Source organism: Equus caballus, chromosome 16 (genome assembly GCF_041296265.1).
Source record: "Equus caballus isolate H_3958 breed thoroughbred chromosome 16, TB-T2T, whole genome shotgun sequence".
Lineage (NCBI taxonomy): Eukaryota > Metazoa > Chordata > Mammalia > Perissodactyla > Equidae > Equus > Equus caballus.
In genome coordinates this window covers 54,639,839-54,659,712 of record NC_091699.1, presented here as the reverse complement: position 1 = coordinate 54,659,712, position 19,874 = coordinate 54,639,839, and the positions used below count along the sequence as shown (strand labels likewise).

Genomic DNA, 19,874 nt, shown 5'->3' with positions numbered 1-19,874 from the left:
TGGGATAATTGTGCCTTGACATGGGTAACTGGCCTAAGAGGCAAGCGGGGAATTGGAATCCTGCCCTTGTTCCGTTTGCCATGTCCTGAACCTGTGAGATTGTGTCTGTTTAGGAGCTACTCTTTCACAACAGGCCCCAAAGTGCCATATGGGCTATTCTGGCCATTCCTTGCACCTTTCTCTGTTGTCTTCTTACACTATAGAGTGTGGAAAAGCTAAGTATTCACTTTTCCAGTCTATCTTGCATCTTACCTTGCAATGGTGGTGGTATTGACTGTTGCTCATCTCCTAGTCTCCATTCTCTTCTACTTCCATAGAAATTGCTAAATTTCCCAGTACCACCACTGGACCAAGGAAAACAGGGTCCCACCCCAGGGCATGCAGGGAGTCCTATATTTTGATTTCCTCCCTCTACATTTTTATTTTTTGCGGAAGATCAGTCCTGAGCTAACATCTGCTGCCGATCCTCCTCTTTTTGCTGAGGAAGACCGGCCCTGAGCTAACATCCATGCCCATCTTCCTCTACTTTATATGTGGGACACCTACCACAGCATGGCTTGCCAAGCGGTACCATGTCTGCACCTGGGATCCTGGCTGGCGAATCCTGGGCCGCTGAAGTGGAACATGCAAACCTAACCACTGCACCACCGGGCCGGCCCCTCTCTACGTTTTTTAAGTCATCTACTGTTGCCTAGGAGTGGCTGGGTCCAATAGTGCTGTCAAATGGGTGGTTCCAAGAATAGATTGTGACCTCTGTGGGCCCTGGGCTCCATTTCTCCCTTTTGGGGCACTCTCTGATCTTTCACTCGGTGTGAGGAGTTGACCAGGTGTCCTGAGGAGCTCCAGAATGCACACCAATAGGGTTGTCCCAGGGCCTTGTGGCTGCGCCTGAGTTCTAGGACACTGGCCAGCATGTTTTTTCTTTCATAGGATCACACGAGACTGGGCTATCAGAATGATGCCGACAGTGATTTTGGGTGCTGATAGTGACTCATTCATGTCACGCACAGGTTGAATTCAGGGCTCTGGGCCACTCTGGGTCCACTGCCAACCCTTGGGTGTGAGCTGCGTTTGTGGATCCTTGTGTCAGCTCTTGTTCATCTGTGTCCCTACTGCCATGCTGCCTATGGTCTACAACACCCAAGCACAATGGAGGTAGCAGCAAATGTCCTTTATTTTGTGCATTGCCCAGTGTTGGCATCCAAGGTGGTCACTCTATCCCCTCCGCAGGCTCTGGCACAATATGTCGGGCAGTTCTCTGGGGGTAGCTACACCTGTCTCCTCTGAGGTCTTTCAACAGGCTTTCCAATAGATGTCTTCTCTTCCCTCTGATTGATGTAGTGATGCCATGCAGTCTGGGTTAGGCTTAAGCTGTGCTGATCAAGAAAAAGACAAGGCCACGAGATGGCACTATTGTACAACAAACTTTATTGGGCAGCCCCTGCACCGGTATGAGAGGGAAAGTCCCTTAGAGAAAGAACTCACCCAGCAGGGGAAGAAGGCAAGGGAATTCCTGGGGGAGAGAGGAATTAGAAAGGGGGCTTAGTGGTCTAGGCAGTGTCGCTCAGCAGCAAGGTGGGAGTCTCCGCGTAAGAGAGCTTTGAAGGGCAGCAGTGGTTTGGGGTCTTTTATGGCCACAGCGTTTGTCTTACCTATGGCCAGCAGACATTAGGTGCAGTTTCATGGGTTATACAAAGCAGGCAAGCTCTAAGTGATTAAAAATATGCTCATATGGGTTATATTTAAAGCAACTGGATGTGTAAGAATTTGTAAAATGTATAAAAATGGTATTTAAATATGTGCAGCCTTAAAGCTTGCTATAAATTCCTTATGTTTATAGCTTATTGCCCAATTACAACTGAATATTCAAATTCAATGATACTCAAATTGCATTAATTCTATGTTAGGGACAGTGATGTTTTGGTGAAACTAAATTGCTGTTCTAAAATGAATATTATACTAACTACTGTGGTATAGGTTCTTTTGATTTTGCCTTGGGACGCCTACCCAACCATATAGCTTGTGATGACTCAGTTTTTTCTGAGGAGGGAATGAGATCCTAACCCCTGCTCTCTCATATTTAGAGGTCTTTTGGGGGTGATCATAGGAGCTCCTATAAAGGTCCCAGGTTATGCAGACCACTGAGGACTTGAGATAAAATTATCTTGAAAAGATGTGACCTAGGACACATAAGGGCCTCGTGGATCCTAGAGAAGTGTTGGCCTCAGTAGGATATGGCTGAGGGCTGGATGCTTCTCTGGACCCAGCTTTCTTGGCAATGTGGGAAACAGTGGTTAAGGATGATTGTGCGATAAAAAGAGTTGTAAACTTTGAGTCCCATGTGGGGCATCACAGCGGTCCGGGAAGGATCCAGACAAATGACGACATCCAGCGGTGGTGGACAAGTGATGTTCTCGGAACCAGTCAGGACAGTCTGAGAAAGGTATGCAGGACTGTGTGTAGGCTTCTACCTGAGGACTGGACTCACTTCTTCCTGCTCCTGACCCTTTCTCACTCATTCAGGGTAGCTGTCTCTACGCAGGACCAAAAAGCACCACCTTTTTGACATCCCGAGGGTCTTCTGGTTATACAATAAGATTGCTCCTCTATTCCTGACTTTCATCCATTCAGCAACTGTTTTGGAGGCTCCTCAGTGCTGAGATTCCCACCCCGTCCAGGCCAGCCCCTCAGCCCTTTTCAGGTCTCCCGCCAGGTCCCTGATTGCTCTCCTAGGCCCTGAAGGGAGGGACCCACTGCTAAATGGGAACTCCACTGGACAGGGGCTGGACCTGTCTCCGGTCTCCAAGGAAAAGGATGACCTCCGCGGGCTCCGCTGCTCATTGGCCCGGATGGGCCCCGCCACTTCACCAAATACCCAATGAAATGGATGCCCCGTTTCTTGCTCCCGCCTTAGGCTCCGCCTCCTTTCGACTCAGAAACCGGTGGCTCGGGGGAAGACAGGGACCTCATCTCGCCCCCTGTCTCTTTTCCTCAGCCTTGTCTCGCGGGAACTAGAAAGGAGGAACCACCGAGTTGTGGGGTCCTCCAAGATTACTAGAGAGAAGCTCAGGGAAGGTATGGGTTGGTAAGTCAGTGTGATGACGTACTTCCGGCTCAGCCAGTGTTGTTTTTAAGGCGTGAGGCTTTGGTTTGTGAGGCCTGGCGAAGCGTCCGCCAAGTCTCTGTTCTCTGGCGAGCTGCAGAGGCCGGCTAGAGCCCACGGTGAGCGGGTCTGGCTTAGCCTGAGAAAGACGGGAAGGACCCGGGGGAGACGGGCGCGGCTACTGCTGCTTTTGGGGTCCTCATCCCAACTCCCGGGCTCCCCTCGATCGCGTCGAGAGGAGGCGCTGGCAGGCCCAGGACGCTGGCCGCAGCTTCTTGCACCCTGGTTTCTCGTCCCCAGGACAACCTAGTGCCTATTCAGATTCGAGTACTGACACAAATTCGAGTGTTGACACCGAGGTCCTCAACAACTTTTAACTATCTGCGCTCCAGTACTTGCTATCAAGAGAGAACACGCCCCTCAGTCACTCCATCCCCCTTTTACCCCGGCTGCGACGACCCCAGCCCTCCCCTTGGCCTGTGTACCATTAACACTTTTTGTCCCTTTTCAGGTGGCCTCAGGAAATCGGTCTATGATCACTATTCACTTCACTCGCCTGGCCTGGTGTAGACCCAGTCTGGAAGCTTATTCCTATCCGTAGAGCGATCAAAGTTTTGAGAGTACTAAAATGGTTGTTTATTTCCCGCAGGATGGAGGCTTCTTAGTCCACAAATTGGAGAACGTGGAGTCTTGGATTTGGGTTGGCCTATGTGAATGTTTAATCTAAGAATCTCCTGATGAGTCATACCCATCAAGCACCTTATATGTGTCCAGTGTTTAGCATATAATTTCCTATGCACAGTATTGGAGATATGGAGAGATTGGTTGACATAGTTCTCTACACGTCCTTTGTTTCACTCTTCTCATTCCGTTCTCTTAACTTTTACTCACTGTCATAACGTAATTGTTAAGGTTTGACATCAATCAGGTTATACCTTTGGTCCCAGCCATTAGTGGAGTGTGTTGGGTTGTAATTTGTTCTCCATCCAGACTTGTTACTTCTGCTTCACCTCCAGAGCTGTGCTAGGAAAGTAGGAAGGGGTGATTGTGTTTTGTAGGGTGGCCTCTGCTCCTGTTCTACTTCCAGATGAGTTGCTTTTCACAGATTGTCAGTTGTGCAGATCAGACCTTTTTGCTTAAGTCCGTTTGTTTAATATGTCAATATTATTAAGTATCCACTTTAAAGGACATTTATGATGAAGATATGATGACAGTATGATTTAAGAGAATTAGAGTACACAACTACAAGGGGTACCTCTTTACTCAGTATGAATCACTGCTTTTGTTACTCTTGGACAGAAGCTGTCTATGAATTTAGCAACATTACTTGTATAGGTTTGCGTTGTGTTTTTTTTTTTTAAAGTTCTTCTGTTTACACTTGTAACTACGCTTTTTCCTTATTGGAATCCCTGTAACTGCCAAGATGTGGTTTTTAGCTTCTGACAGCTCTGTTTCCCTGACAGCCTCAGCTTCCTCTACCAAACTGGATGGCTTTCTGGATTCACTAAGGAGGGTTAATGGAGGAAAGGGCAGTGTACTGACTATATGAAGTCTTTTGTCAGATGCTCTTGCAGTACCCTGAGACTTAACAGCAAACTGCTGATATGGAGTTGAATTGGAAGTTGTGGTTTTTTTTTTTTTTTTTTTTTAAAGATTGGCACCTAAGCTAACAAATGTTGTCAATCTTTTTTTTTTTTCTGCTTTTTCTCCCCAAATCCCCCCAGTACATAGTTGTATATTTTAGTTGTAGGTGCCTCTAGTTGCGGTATGTGGGATGCTGCCTCAGTGTGGCCTGATGAGCGGTGCCATGTCCACGCCCAGGATCTGAACCAGTGAAACCCTGGGCCACCGAAGCGGAGTGTGCGAACTTAACCACTCGGCCACGAGGCTGGCTGGCCTCTAGAAGTTGGGTTTTTATTTTGTTTTGTTGTTTTTTGGGGAAGATTAGCCCTGAGCTAACTGCTGCCAGTCCTCCTCTTTTTGCTGAGGAAGACTGGCCCTGAGCTATCATCCATGTCCATCTTCCTCTACTTTATATGTGGGACACCTACCACCGCATGGCGTGCCAAGCAGTGCCATGTCCACACCCAGGATCCGAACTGGTGAACCCCTGGCTGTCAAAGCAGAACGTGTGCACTTAACTGCTGTGCCCCTGGGCCAGCTCCTGGAAGTTGTTTTTAAGGTCTACAAGTATGTGCACTTTTGTGCTTATTAAATATCTTGGATCTAACTGATAACAGTGCTTTGTGTTTCAGGTGTTGCCTTTAATGCATAAACTTTGCTGATTCACTCTGTTGAATGAGCTAGTTAACTGACTTAGAAAGGGAGTTGGAACTAGTTTAGAAATGAAATTGCTTTGCTTCCCCTATACTATAATATTTAGAACTTGGAGTATTTGAGACATGTCATAAATTTGATGGATAGTTTAATATGATACTGTTTTTCATCTCACCACCTGTGCCCAACACTGTTATAAAATTGAGTGAACATCTTATAATCAATCTGTGTATTTAGAGGGAAAAATATTGGTAGGGAGACATCAAGATATTCTTAATAAGCTATTTTCAAATTGTTTTGACTTTTATTACTTGCATAATGGACCTGTCTTATCCTAATATCTTTGGTAATATAAAAGGGAAAACAGACGCTGAGGTGCTACAGTGTTTGATGGATTTCTCGTACACAACTCATTCCTACCTGTCTTGTGTGGATTCCAGGGATCTTAACAGGAGCACCGGCTTTCTTTTCAGCCCATAACATTCTATGCACCAGCTTCCTTTTCTGTTCTCTTTCCTATGTCTTCTCTGGATTACCGAAAATTATAGTTTTGTCAGTCCACCTTCTCATCTGTTTGCTGAACTAGTCAGCTGAACACTGTACATAGGAAACTATATGCTAAATATATTCTTGAGATGATTTCTGTTTCTTTTTTGCATTTCCTTTTATGCCTGCTACCTCACCTCTGTGAGATGAGAATTGAAACTGACCCAAGGCAATAACTGATGAGTAGTAGTTCATATAGCCTCAAAACAGGATGAGCCAGATGTTGTGTGCAGGAGTTATGGTCAGTAGAGTCATTATCACTAATGCTTCTTTCTTTCCCTTCAGCTCCTGAGACTTTTACCTTTCTCCAAGATGGGAATAAAGGAGGTCAGATGATGACAGCAGTGTACTTAGCAGCCAGGCCCCAGTGAGCTTGGTTTCCTCTGCCTCTGCACATATGCATGTGTGCATATACATATATGTGCATATATAAAAGTATACGTGCATATGTAGATATACATTTGTATAAATTGTATATTCATATAGAAACATTTATAAATATGCATATATAAAAATATATGTTTACTTTCTCATTGAGGTATAACATTTACAACACAAATCTGAACTGTATAGCTCACTTTTTAGAGACATATACACCTGTATGCCCATCACACATGTTAAGACATAGAACATTATCAGTACCTCAGAAGGCTCCCTTGTGCGCCATCCCAAGCAGTCCACCCCAAAGTTGACCTCTATCACCATAGATTAGTTTTATTTGTTCTTGAACTTGATATAAATGGAATCATTCAATATGCACTCTTTTGTGTCTGCCTTCTTTTGCTCAACATTATGTCTGTGAACTTCGCCCATGTTGGTGCACACAGCAGTAGTTTGTTCTTTTTCATTGCTGCATAGGTTTCTGTTATATGATTAGGCCACATTTTATTCAGTCTACTGTGGATGGGCGTTTTGATTATTTCCAGTTTTTGACTACTATGAATAGGAATGTAGTGAAGATTCTTGTATATGCCTTTTGGTGGACATGTGCTCATTTCTCTTGGGTATATCTTTAGGAGTCAGATTGCTAGGTCATAGGGTATATATTTGCTGCCCAACAATTTTCCAACCATTGGAAATAATTGTTCCAGTTTATACTTTTACCAGCAGTATATGAGAGTTCCAGTTGCTCCACATCCTTGCCAACATTTGTTGTCATTCATTCTTGATATCTCATTGGGATTTTTAAATTTCCTTTTCCCCAATAATGATGTGGAGCACCATTTCATATGTTTATTGGCTACATGGATATCCTCTTATGTGAAGTCCCATTCAGATAGTTTCCCCATTTTTTTTTATTACATTGTGTGTTGCTTTTTCTACAAATTGTAGTTCTTTATTATGGATATGAGTCCTTTGTCAGATATGTGTATTTTGAAATATCTTCTCCCAGTCTGTGGCTTGCTTTTTCACTCTCTTAATGATGTCCTTTGATAAACAGATTTTTCTCTAGCCAACCCCAAGTAAGCAGTATTTTCCTATGCCTCTCTAATCTCGCTACCTCTCCATGGGGGTGAGGAGTCATTAACAAATTCGAGAGGTTTGTGCCTGGAGCAGTTAGTGGGCAAGGAGATAAGAATGAGGGAAGAACTGGGATGAAAGCAGAACTAGGAAATGGCAGTAATAGGAGCAGCCTAAATAATCACGCAAATATATTACAAAGTGGGGAGGGGCTTAGAGCTAAGGTGGCAGCCGTATCCAGTTATATGTTCATTCTCTTTTATATATATGCTTTCATGCTCAGGCCCAAGCCCAGCTCCTATACTGTAGTCTATTGGGAGGTCATATATGTTTGGAAGCTCAGAGTGGAGATGTACTTGGTTCTCACTGGGCAAGTATGCTGAACTCTGACTGGCTGTTTGCCTTTAGTTTGTGTCCTCTTCCTCCACACCTTGCAAATTTCACACAAGAACCTCTCAGGCACATGAGAGACCCATTACTAAATATGAATCATTGTAGGTGTCCTTCCCAGCCTCTCACTGACAGTTTTGACCATCATCAGAGTCTTGAGGCCTGGGAGAGCAGGAACTGATCGTTTCAGGAATCAGTGACTTTTGAGGACGTGGCTGTGTACTGCACTGAGAAGGAATGGACCAGCCTGCTGCCTGCTCAGAGGGCCTTGTACAGGGATGTGATGCTGGAGAACCATAGAGCTGTGGCCTTCCTAGGTAAGGCCTCTCTGTTGCTGGTCTCTGCCTGGGCCCTCAGAGGTTAAAGGGCTCTCTTATAACTATTAGCTGGCCCAAATGGCAGTGTCAGGAGTTGCCAGGTTTGGAGAGCCCTGGCATCTATTTGACTTCCAAGAAGGCTTCCCTTCTTTTTCCATCATAAAAGCTCCCCTCTCTCCCTTCCTGCCTTAGTGGTGATTCTCTGGGTACAGCAGGGCTTGAATTATATCTTGATGCCCTTACGCTAGTACTGAACCTCCAGATTATCTAGAGAGAGCTCAGCCCCTTGGTCTCCCTGTGGGAGTTGCTCCTCGGAGCTCTGTGTCTGTTTCCCCACAGTGGTAATTTCCCATCCTCTAACAAAGAAGGTAAGATATTCTATTCCTCTTTAAGTAGAAATTTGCCTCCCAGAGTGTTTCAAGCTTCCTTGAGAGCACTGTCCTAAGGCTTCTTCCCAGGACCCCTCCTTGTACCTCTTTAGAGTACCTCTTGCTCAGTCCATCCAGGAGTCACTCTCCTTAGCTCTGGCTCTTCTTGTAGCCACAGGCTGAGATTGACCCCTGTGACTCTGCTCATCATTGTGTTGTGTTTTCTTCCCTTCAAGCAGCATCACTCACTTCCAAACCAGCTCTGATCTCTTAACTGGAGCAAGGGAAAGAGCCCTGTTTTACTCAGTCACAGGGAACCCTAAGCAGAAGGAGCAGGAGAGCAGGCCGTACAGGTGAGTGTACCAACCTAACCACTGGGCCAACAGGGCTGGCCCTCTCGTATCCTTTTTTTAAACAGCTTTATTGAGGTATAATTCACAAACTAAACAATTCACATTTAAAGTGTACAGTTCACTGGTATTTAATATATTCACAGAGTTGTGCAAGCATTACCACAGTCTACTTTTAGAATATTTTTGTCACACAAAAAGAAACCCCATATCCGTTAGCCGTCACTCTTCATCCTGCCTTCTCCCACACTATCAGTTTTAGGCAAACACTTATTTACTTTCTGTTTCTATAGATTTGCCTATTGTGGATATTTGGTATTAATGTTATCATGCAATACGTGGTCTTTTGCAACTACCTTTCACTTAACGTGAATATACCTCAAAGAAAGTGATATTTTTAGTAGGCCGTTGGAGGCCTTGCCTCCTCTCCTCTCCTGTGTTCTCACGTCATATCGTGCTGCAGGGGGAAAGCTGTTAGCACTGCATTTCAAAGGCAGAGTTCTTAAGAGCACAGACCTGGGAGCCAGAGTGCTGGTTATTAGCTATGTGACTTTGTTTCAGTTTTCTCATCTATAAAATGGGGACAGTAATGGTATCTCCCTCCTCTGTCCATTAAGTCAGTAATCCACGTACTGGCACATAGTGCCTGCTCAGTACTTATTAGCTATTGCCGTTGCTCATGTTAATTCCCAGCCTGTTCTGTCTGCTTTCCTTGTAAATGGGCTTCACTTCTTCTCATCTTCTGTCTCCCTGGTTTGTCCTCAGCCCCTGGTGGGGTTTCTGTTTTCCAGACCTGCTGATGCTTTCAGCTAGAGCAAGGGCAAGAGGCTTGGGGCTTGGGGCTTAAGGGTCGTTGGATCAGACATGCTGTGAGGGGCATCCGAGGTGGTGAGTGCTGGGACGCTGGTTACTTGCCTCCTCCTACCACACGCAGTCTTTGCTGTGAGAGAACTTCTATTATCATATTTCTGTGAGACTTGTCACAGGAGAAAGGATCCTCTAGGAACTCACAGATTGATCATCAATTCAGTGGGATTACACCTTGTTGTCTCTTTATGTTGTCAGTTGTTCTTGGTGAAGTAAATCTGAGTCCATTCTCGTTTTTAAATGGTGGTATGTATACATCTCACCTGAGACCTTGTTAAAATGCTTAACAAAGGCTCAGCTCTGTCCAGTCTGTAGCCCAGGAATCTGCATGTTTAACAGAGCATTCTAAGGGATTCTGATGCAGATGAATATGACCACATTTTGGGAAATACCGACCTGTAGTCGGTCTGGCATGGCAAAGACTTGCATTATGATTCATGGGCTATTTGGGGTGGTGGCTTAGATCCATGTTCTCCTAATCCAGTACTATGTTCTCTAACTATTTTATGTGTATTACTTATATTTCCCCAATAAGTTACAAGCTTCCTCATAGCAGGAATAATCTCATTTATCCCATAATATTTTATACAAAGTTACTTGATATTTTTTGTTTTTCCACTTGATTGATTAATGGATTCTCTCCTAACTTTATTCCTCCCGATTCTTTCTCCATTCCTTCCCTGCCCTCTCTAAACCCTCTATTTCACTTTCCCTTCACTTTCTGTTCTTAGGCGTTTTACACTATCACTCATTCATTTAGTACCCACAACTTTCCCTTATTGACTTCCTGTCCTCTTAGCTACCTTTTCATCTTGAACTCTTTTTGGACCCCTAAACCCTTATAAAATTTTCTCTTCCCTCTTAGGATTCAGAACTTTTCCTTGCCTTGTCTCACTCCTTATGTGCTCTACAGGCATTTTATCAACATATGAAAGCCATGTACTAATAGGATGTGTTAATCACGCTTGATGATTAATTCAGGCAAACTATGGCCTGTAGGCAAAATCTGTCCTGCCGCCTCTCTTTTCTCGTATGGCCCATGAGAGAAGAATGGTTGAATTTTTTTAGTGGATGGAAGAAGTCAAAAGAAGAATACTATTTTGTAATATATGAAAATTTTATGAAACTCAAATTTCAGTGTCTATAAATAACAACGTTTTTATGGGAACATAGTCACATTTGTTCCTTTACATATTGTCTGTGCTACTTTCACGCTACAACAGTAGAGTTACAATAGAGACGATATGGCCTAAAGAGCCTAAACTATTTGCCAGATAGCCCTTTACAGAAAAAGTTTGGTAATGCCTCATCCAGTTCCCTCTGGCATTGCTGAGAGGTGGTATTTTCATGAATTTCTTCTTCTCTTATTAGGTGGAAAAACCTGGGCTGAGAAAGAGTGTTTGACTTCAAAGCAAATAATTTCTGATAAACACAAATCCTGTGGCATGGGATCAGGTGAATATCTGAGGGAGGGAGCTGATTTTCAAGATACCTGCGAGTCAGAGGGCAAGTTAGATAGGCATAGAGGAGATTGCGTAAGGCATAGAATGAATAAAAGTGAGAGAAATTCTGTGAAGGAGATAGTTAATAATGAGAAACTTGCTATAGCAAACAGAAGCCATCCACAAAAGAAATCAGAAAAAAATGTTAGTGTGTGTTCTCAGCGTGAAACACATCTGCAAGTTCCAGGTGTACAGATTTCCTGTAAATCTGATGTGTGGGACAAACATTGCAGTCATAATTCAGACTTTTTCCAGCATCGGAGAAACCACACTGGAGAAAGGCCATATCAACATAGGGAGTGTGTCAGTCTTTAGCCTTTTAGTTCCACTTTTGTTCATCACCAAAGGATCCACAGTGGAAAGCAACCCTATGTGTGCAAGGAGTGTGGCAAGACATTCGGGGGCAACTCCCATTACACAGCCCACTGATGAATTCACACTGGAGAGAAGCCCTATCAGTGTAAGGAGTGTGGTAAAGCCTTTAGCTTCAACTCCAGTTTTATACGTCACTGAAGGATCCACACTGTGGAGCCACCTTACACATGCAAAGAGTGTGGCAAGGCTTTTAGGGCCAGCTCCCACTGCACTAAACACCAACGAATCCACACTGGGGAGAGGCTCCATGAGTGTAAGGAGTGTAGCAAAACCTTTGTTTTCAAATCCACAGTTTCATCATCGGAGAGTGCATATGGTGGGGAGAGACCGTTTAAATGCAAGGACTGTGCTAAGACCTTTGGTGAGAAAAATACCTTTTTTCGGCATCAGAGAATTCATACAGGTGAGAAACCGTATTTATGTAAGAAGTGTGGCAAAGCTTTCCGTGTGAACTCACAGCTCATTCACCACCAATTGCTACATACTGGAGAGAGACCCTACCGATGTAGAGTGTGGGAAAAGCTTCACTCGGAACTCAAACCTTGTCCAGCATCAGAAAATTCACTCTGGGAAGAAAGCCTATCAGTATAAAGAATGTGGAAGGCCTTCAGGCAGAAAGGCAATTTAAATCAACGTCAGCAAATCCACTCTTGCAAGACAGATTTCCAAGAAAGCTCAAGATTGGAGCAGCACCAGAGACTCCATGATAGAGAAGGACACTGAGAACGTAAGGATTGTGGGAAAATCTTTATTCAGAATGCAAGTTTGTTCACCATCAGAGTATTCACTCAGGGAACAAACTTTTAAATGAAATTGTTGGTTCATGTATCTCCCAAGTGCAGGTTATTCGGCTCCCTCCCTACTTGGCCTGGCCACACCAATCCTGCCCTTCACCTCACCTCTCCCCAGAGGGCTCCCTCTGCTCCAGCCAGTACTTTCTCCCTGCTCTCTGCATCACACACTCTCTCACTTCCTACCTCACAGCGGTTGCTCTTTCATCTCCCTCAGATGCCCTCCCCTCTTCTCTCCCCTTTTCTTTGATCTTTCCTGGACTTAAATAGGCCCTTTGAAGTTTGCAACTTTGATACTGCCTTTTGCACCGTCTTACATACACCCTCCTCCACCTTGAATTGTTACCTTTTCTAGATGACCACATTATACTTGCTACTCAGTTATATGCTGGGGGTTTTTTCCTCCTGTAGTAGACTCAGATTTTTATTTTTAACTGTTGTAGCCAACTTGTCACTTCTCAAGGACAGGAGTCCCCTGACTAGATGAAAAAAGTCAGGAAATTTGGATATATTTCCATTGTAAGTGAATGTGTAGCATGACCATTTGAATGTCAATACAGGAATGGTAGAAATGAGCAATTTCACTCAGCCCAGGAAGGGAGAGATTTTTACAGAAACTGACGATATTGCTGTAAGAAACGGACCTTGTAGGAGGCTATAAACTAGTAGTAAGTGGGAACTATTCCTTGGCTGTGCTTCTTCAAGGGGTGATTTCATCAGGACTGCCCTGTACAACTGGGTATTAGCCACTGGACTCATTTGCCATTTCACAGAAGACTGGTCTATTAAACAAAAAGTCAATTTGTTATTTTTCCATATGGTACGTATTTTCTGGGTCCAAAGGATTATTTGCTGTCTAGTTTCCATCTATCTGTCTCTCTCTCTTTGTAAGTAGGTGGCATCAACAACTCTGCCTGCCATTGGCAGCCTTGAGTATCCTTGTGGAGTATAGTGCATAACAGGCAAAGGGGAGGTGGGAGGGCAGGTATGGAGGATGTCCAGAACAAAGTGCTGGCATGGCCTGCCCTTTCCTACTGAGACCCATAAGATGTTTTGATGCCTCCTTTATGTGAGCAGCACATCTTTTATGGAGAACAGGGCTGTCCAGGAAGTCCTCTTCTTAACAATAATAGAAATAACCATAGTTCCACTACCATTAATTGAGCACTTACCATGGACCATGCGCTATGTTATGGACTTTACATGCTTTATTTCAATCCTATAATAGGTCTGAGGGGTAAGGGGTTATTATTGTCACCATCTTTCAGATGAATACATTGGGGTTTATTGAGAGGTCAGAATTCAAACCCAGGGAGTGTGACTCCAGGACTCACACATGTGATCATGGTTGCCCCACTTCCTTTATTCATCTACCCCTGTTTGGACTTTGTGTCCCAAGCCAGGATCTTTGAAGTCAGGCATCCCAAGTGTCTCTTCCCTACCCGCCCTGCACCACTGAAACACCTCCCACAATCCGGCTCCCACAAATGAAGCCTGTGGAAGGGCCAGTCACAGCCTCTGTCTACCTTCCCACACTCAGGACTGGTAGCAGCTGCAGATCTTGCTCCAGGGGCTTTCTGGTGAGGAATCAGACACTTACAGAAAATAATGGGAGTAAGAGAGGGGTTGGGGAAAGCAGCTGCAGCCTTGAGCACAGCCTGGGGATGCGAAAGAAGGTTAGAGAGAACCGTGTTGGTTGGAAACAGATGGTACGTAAATGAATGTATTTGGGAGGATCTGATTGTGTATATAGCAGAACCAACTGTTGAGAGAGTCAAATGTGCCGAGGAGTTGATAACCACTTGGACTTGCTAAAAATTGAATTAATTTTAAGCAACACACTAGTATCTCAGTTTCATTTGATTATGAGACTGGTACTAAGTAGCCTACGTAATTCAGTTTGTTTATGTATTGAATATTATCACAGGACAATGAAAAAGTTATCTCACTCTTGTACAAATAAATTATGACTATTTTAAGTAAAATTTAAAGAAAAATGTACCTCCCAATTCCACTGCCCCAGTAGATCCCCATTTTTATTTCTCTGTGTTCATTGTTATCCCTTGTCCATACGTGTATATATAATTGAACCATAACAGATAAAATGTTATGGCTTTGCCTTTCTTCCATTTTTCTTGTCTTAAGCATTTTCCCTCTTTCCCAGTTCTGTATAGTCTGCATAATTACTGTTTGTCACTGAGTGGATGTACCCTTCTTTAATTTCCCTCATCAAGTTGTGAAGTTTTTTGGGGTAGAGACTAAGTCTCAATCATTTTTTCCCCTCTAGCATCCATCCAGTAGGTGGTATTTCATTTTTATTGAAGTTCATTGATGGGCATTAGAAAATTTCTATTTTTGAGCTCTTGTAAATGATGTTACTGTCAACAATGCCATAAATATAGTTTTCCCCCCTTATTTTGAATCATTTCCTTGGAATAAATTCCTAGGATTGAGATTAACCAAACCCCAGGGTATAATCATTTTTATGTTTTAAAAGCATGCTGCCATATTGCCTTCTTAAAAGATTGTACTGATTTACTTTGCTACCAGAAATGTATGATACAGTATTTGATTTCAATCTTATCAGCAGTAGATATTATAACTTAAAAGATATTTTTAATTTAATTGGTATAAAATACTACTTGTTTGCTTCTATTTATATTTCTTTACTATAATTATTAAAGTTGAATGTTTTTCTATGTTAGTTTGCTAATTGTAAATCCTATGTGAAAAATTTGTCTTTTGTATCATGTGCCTTTTAATCCACTGAGTTTTTAATGTTTTGCTTAAGAATTTGAGATTTTAATGCAGTATATAAACACTCATTGTGTCGACCTCCAGAGAAGTGATACTTACTCATGTCTGCTTTATGCTATATTTAAAAACTGTAGTTCAATTTAAAAGCACCTAACCCGCTAGAGTTTATTTTGAAATGCCTAAAGTTACTCCCATTTCAGCAGATAAATATTCTTAGTCCCATTGATTTACGATGGCCCCATAATTGTATGTTTAAATTCTAACATATAATAGGTTTGATTTCCAGGCTTTCTGTTGTGCTCCATTAATCAATTAATCATCAAATCTTTTTTTCCTCCCCAGCAGTATGTCACACTATTCGTTATTGATTTTTTGGAGACTAAGTTCTGATTTCCTTTCATTGAGTCTGTTTCAATTATATTTGTTTCAAAAGTCTGTGTATGTTTCTGAATGTTTAAAATATATCATATTTGAAAAATAAAGGATAATAATAAATACCGTGTAACCATCACGTAGATTTTTTAAAAATGCTAATCTTGAGTGCACCCATTCTTTTTCCACATGTATTTTTCATGATTATATGGAAGCCATCGCATCTTAACATTTAAAAAGTGAGAGGGAAGATTGTGTAACAGGATGACTGTGAACTATTATTGCAAAGCTCCCTTTCTCCCTATCCCACTGGCTGACTTCTCCTTCAACTCACTTCTTGGTGAAACCAGGAGTTGAGGTGTTTGATTACTGTGGATATAGACCTCCACTGTGAACAGAACACAAAGTTCCTGACTCACAATTATGAAGATTAAAGAACAGCTTGCCAGTTGTGATGCCAAAATAATTGGGGAAAATTTGTGACTCAGAAAAACTAGTTTCTCACCTCTTCCAAACAGAAGTAAGTTTATATAGAGGGTTTTGAGAAAATGATCCCTACTACCTCTACCATTCCCTGAGTGATTCAGGGAAGAAGTGGGGTTGGAGGCAAGAGAATCCTGTGAGGTACTTCTGTTTCTCATCTCTGAAGTTTGCTAATCATGAGCATCAAAATCAACAGGTACCTTCTATGCTGTTACCAGGATGTGGGGCAGAGTGGCAGGAAAGACCATCTCCTTTCCCTGCCATGACTCAGCCATGACTTAGTGTTTCTGTTGAGTAGAGTTTGGCATGGGTGTTCCCAGTAGGCATGAAGTAGGCTATTGAAATGGGAGCCCAAAGTGGTTTGGCAGACCTAAAGACTTCCCTTTGGCAAGAGGAATCCATCAGTAGAGATGTCAGGGTAGACTGTTTAGTGAGGACAAGTGGCTATGCCTCATTTGGATTTCCTAATCCAAGAGGCTGCTCAGACCTAATTGGGCACCTGTATCTAGTGTGCCACCCCATGATAGACTCAGCATTGGAGGCCATCCATGCCAAGAGAACCAACTGCCCGACCAGCAACTGGAAGAGAGGAGAAGCCCTGAAATGGAGACTCTGAGCTGGAGAGTTATTGAGATAATACCTGAAACACTGTCTTGACAGGACCATGTTACTGGATTGGACTTTAATAAAGTCTTTGCTCCAGGTAGATTGAGATAGAAAAGTCTGTGCAATTATAATAAAAATGGAAGTTTACTTTTTTACTGAGTTTTGTAGCTCAGTGGGAACTGACAGAGCCTATCTCGTTAACATTGCTAGAAAGTGAGTTAGGTCCTTCTAAACTTGACGGCATCCCCAAAGTTGCAGCCAATTGGATGTGGTAGGACCAGTTAAAATTTTGTTTAAATTTTATATTTTAAATATCATTCAAAATATTTTAACTTAAGGTGGTGACTTGAACACCAACATCCAACTCTCTAACTCTCCTTCCTTGTGACCTGAACCTAACCTGAAAAGAATAAAAAGAGAAGAGAACAAATCTCATCTCAACCTGCTATCTTATTGACTCAACTCTTGGGGAGTTTTCTTCAGGCTGATATAGTTGGATCTGGATTGAAGTAGCGTCCTGAGGGATGACTCAAAACCTTTTCTGAGAAAATTTTTTTGTCATTGTCATTTTGGCAGCAAGTGGAGGAGGTATGAGCAAGATTTTACTAATGTCCCTGGGTTTGGAGGAGCTAGGTAGGGCATGCTGAGTTACTGGAGGGAGAAAATGAGAATGTCGGTATCTGTTGCAAAAGTCCAGTAGTGATAGAAGCTCTATTAGATAAAGCCAAAGATCTTCTCTCTGACTTGTAGGAATAAGACAAGGAAGGAAAGTATACATAACATGGCCAGATTACAGGGCTTCTGAGTCAAGGAGAAAACTGATAAAGTCAGTACCTGGTGGATGGGTATCACTCAATGCAGGCGAAACCTACAGGTTGCCTCTCAGTTACTGAATTCTGACGGATCTCTGAATTGAAATGTTGACTGTATCAACTAGTCCTAGAGCTTAATGTCTGAGGGGAGGACCACTCAGATGGGCAATGAGGGGTCAAGAGAACCTTGTACACTATATTGTGTGATTGTTCACCAAAGATTCACTTATTCTCATTCCCACTCCTTTGAAGTCAGGCTTGGCCATGAGACTTGTTTTGACCAATGAAAAATGAATAAAAATGAAGGGCAAGACTTCTGGAATAGATAAGTGAGGACCTTAGCAAACACCCTCCCATAAAAACAAAACTGAAAAAATGTTATTGGTTACTTCGGGATGCTAGAAATTGACTAAGGAAGACATCAAATTGACAAATGTTTATTCAAGAAAACCTATCAAACCTCGGTAAGAACAGTGGGAGTTGGTGGTGTTTTAGCTTGGGGCTATTCCCACTCCCCAAGTCCAGCTCTATGGCTGGTAATTCTATGGAGCAAGCCATGAGGACTGACTGAAGAGCTTCCTGCTGCTGGGGAGGAGCATGGGAAAGTGCATGCCCTGGGCTGTTGAGAACAATAATGGGATAGTTTGGGAACAATAGCAAACAATCTAGACAGGCCAACATTGCAGCTAGCTGGAAGTTGTGATACTGGTTGGGGCAGGCAATAGACCCGCAAGAAATGTAGCAGGGAGTTCCAGGGAACAAGACAGCCATAGTGGGCCTTAATAAGCTTAATAAAGCTTTGAGTAAGGTTAAACTTTTTATCCACAGTGTCTGGAATGCCATGAACTTATGCAAGACTGTGCGCACACCCAAGAGAGACCTGAGAGGGGCTCAGCTATCCATTTATCTCTGACTATATGTGAGACCTTAAGCATACAGGAAGTAAAAGCCAGGACAGACTTGTAAACTGCCTGAAATTGGAATACATTTCAAAACTCAAACACAGATCTATTAGCAAAAGGTGGAAACCTTACTGGGTCAAGGTGTTTAAGTACAACTTCTGACTAACCACTGGCTGATCACCAAACTATGTTGAACCAGGGGTAATCTCTAGGAAGCTAGTCTTAAAAATAGAAGAATTGAGAAAAACCAAAAACTGAGCATAGACATCAGCAAATGCACACTGAAGGGGAGACCGACTATAGAATAAGTCGAGGCAAGTCACCAAACAAAAAAATCCCAACACAATAACCTGGCGTGTGTGTGAAAAGATCAGAATCCAGAATTACTAGAATGTATTATTTTAAATGTCAAGTTTTCAATAAATAGTTATGAAACATGCAAAACAGAACAGGAAAGTGTGACTACATGAGGGAGAAAAAGAAGTCATTAAAAACTGTTTCTGAGGGGCTCCAGATGTTGGATTTAGCAGACAAAGACACCACAGGATCTATTATAAGCAGCTCAAAGACCTTAAGTAAATCATATTTAAAAAATTAAAGTATGACAATGATTCACTAAATAGGGAATATCAATAAATAGATAGAAATTATGAAAAGAACCAAACAGAAATTCTGGAATTGAAAGTGCAGTAACTGAAATGAAAAACTCATTAGAGGGGCTCCACAGAAAATCTGAGCTGGCAGAAGTATTAGTGAACTTGAAGGTAGATCAGTAGAGATGATCCAATATCAAGAATAGAAAAAAGAATAAAGAAAAATGAACAGAGTCTCGAGACTTGTGGGACACTATCAGGCATACCAAAGTATACATAATGGGAATACCAGAAGAAGAGAGAGAAGGCAGAAAAAAAATACTTGAAGAAATAATGGCTGAAACTTTCCCAAATTTGATTTTTAAAAAACCTTATGCATTCATGAAGCTCTACAAACTCTGAGCTTGATAAACACAAAAAAGAAAGCTCCCCACCTAGACACATCTTGGTTTAACTGGTGAAAGCTAAAACAAAGAGAAAATCTTGAAAACATCAAAAGAAAAAAGACTCATCATGTATAAGGAAGCACAGTAAGATGACAGTTGACTTCTCATCAGAAACAATGGAGGCCAAAGGCAGTGGAATGACATATTCAAAGTACTGAAAGAAAAAGAACTGTCAATCAAAAATTGTGTATCCACACAGATGGACAATAAACACATGAAAAGATGTTGAACATCACTAATCAGCAGGGAAATGCAAAATTAAAACTACACTAAGATGCCACCTTACACTAGTTAAAATGGCTATAATCACTAAGACTAAAAATAACAAATGTTGGAGAGGATGTGGAGTGAAGGGAATACTCATACACTGCTGATGGGAATGCAAACTCGTGCAGCCACTATGGAAAACAGTATGGAGATTCCTCAAAAAACTAAAAATAGAACTAACATATGATCCAGCTATCCCACTACTGGGTATCTACCCAAACAACTTGAAATCAATAATCCAAAGTAACATATGTACCCCTATGTTCATTGCAGCACTCTTCACAATAGC

General features: G+C 42.4%; 1 long non-coding RNA gene and 1 pseudogene across 1 annotated transcript; both read left to right on the top strand.

Moving 5' to 3' along the window:
* The first annotated feature begins 3,132 nt into the window (after window positions 1–3,132).
* LOC111768364 (uncharacterized) lies at window positions 3,133–11,190 on the top strand. The gene is made up of 4 exons (XR_002800670.2): window positions 3,133–3,222; window positions 7,886–8,094; window positions 8,702–8,815; window positions 11,051–11,190. It is a non-coding gene; the product is annotated as an uncharacterized lncRNA (long non-coding RNA).
* A 133-nt stretch (window positions 11,191–11,323) lies between these two features.
* Window positions 11,324–15,600, top strand: LOC138917957 (zinc finger protein 345-like; annotated as a pseudogene).
* Window positions 15,601–19,874: the final 4,274 nt, after the last annotated feature.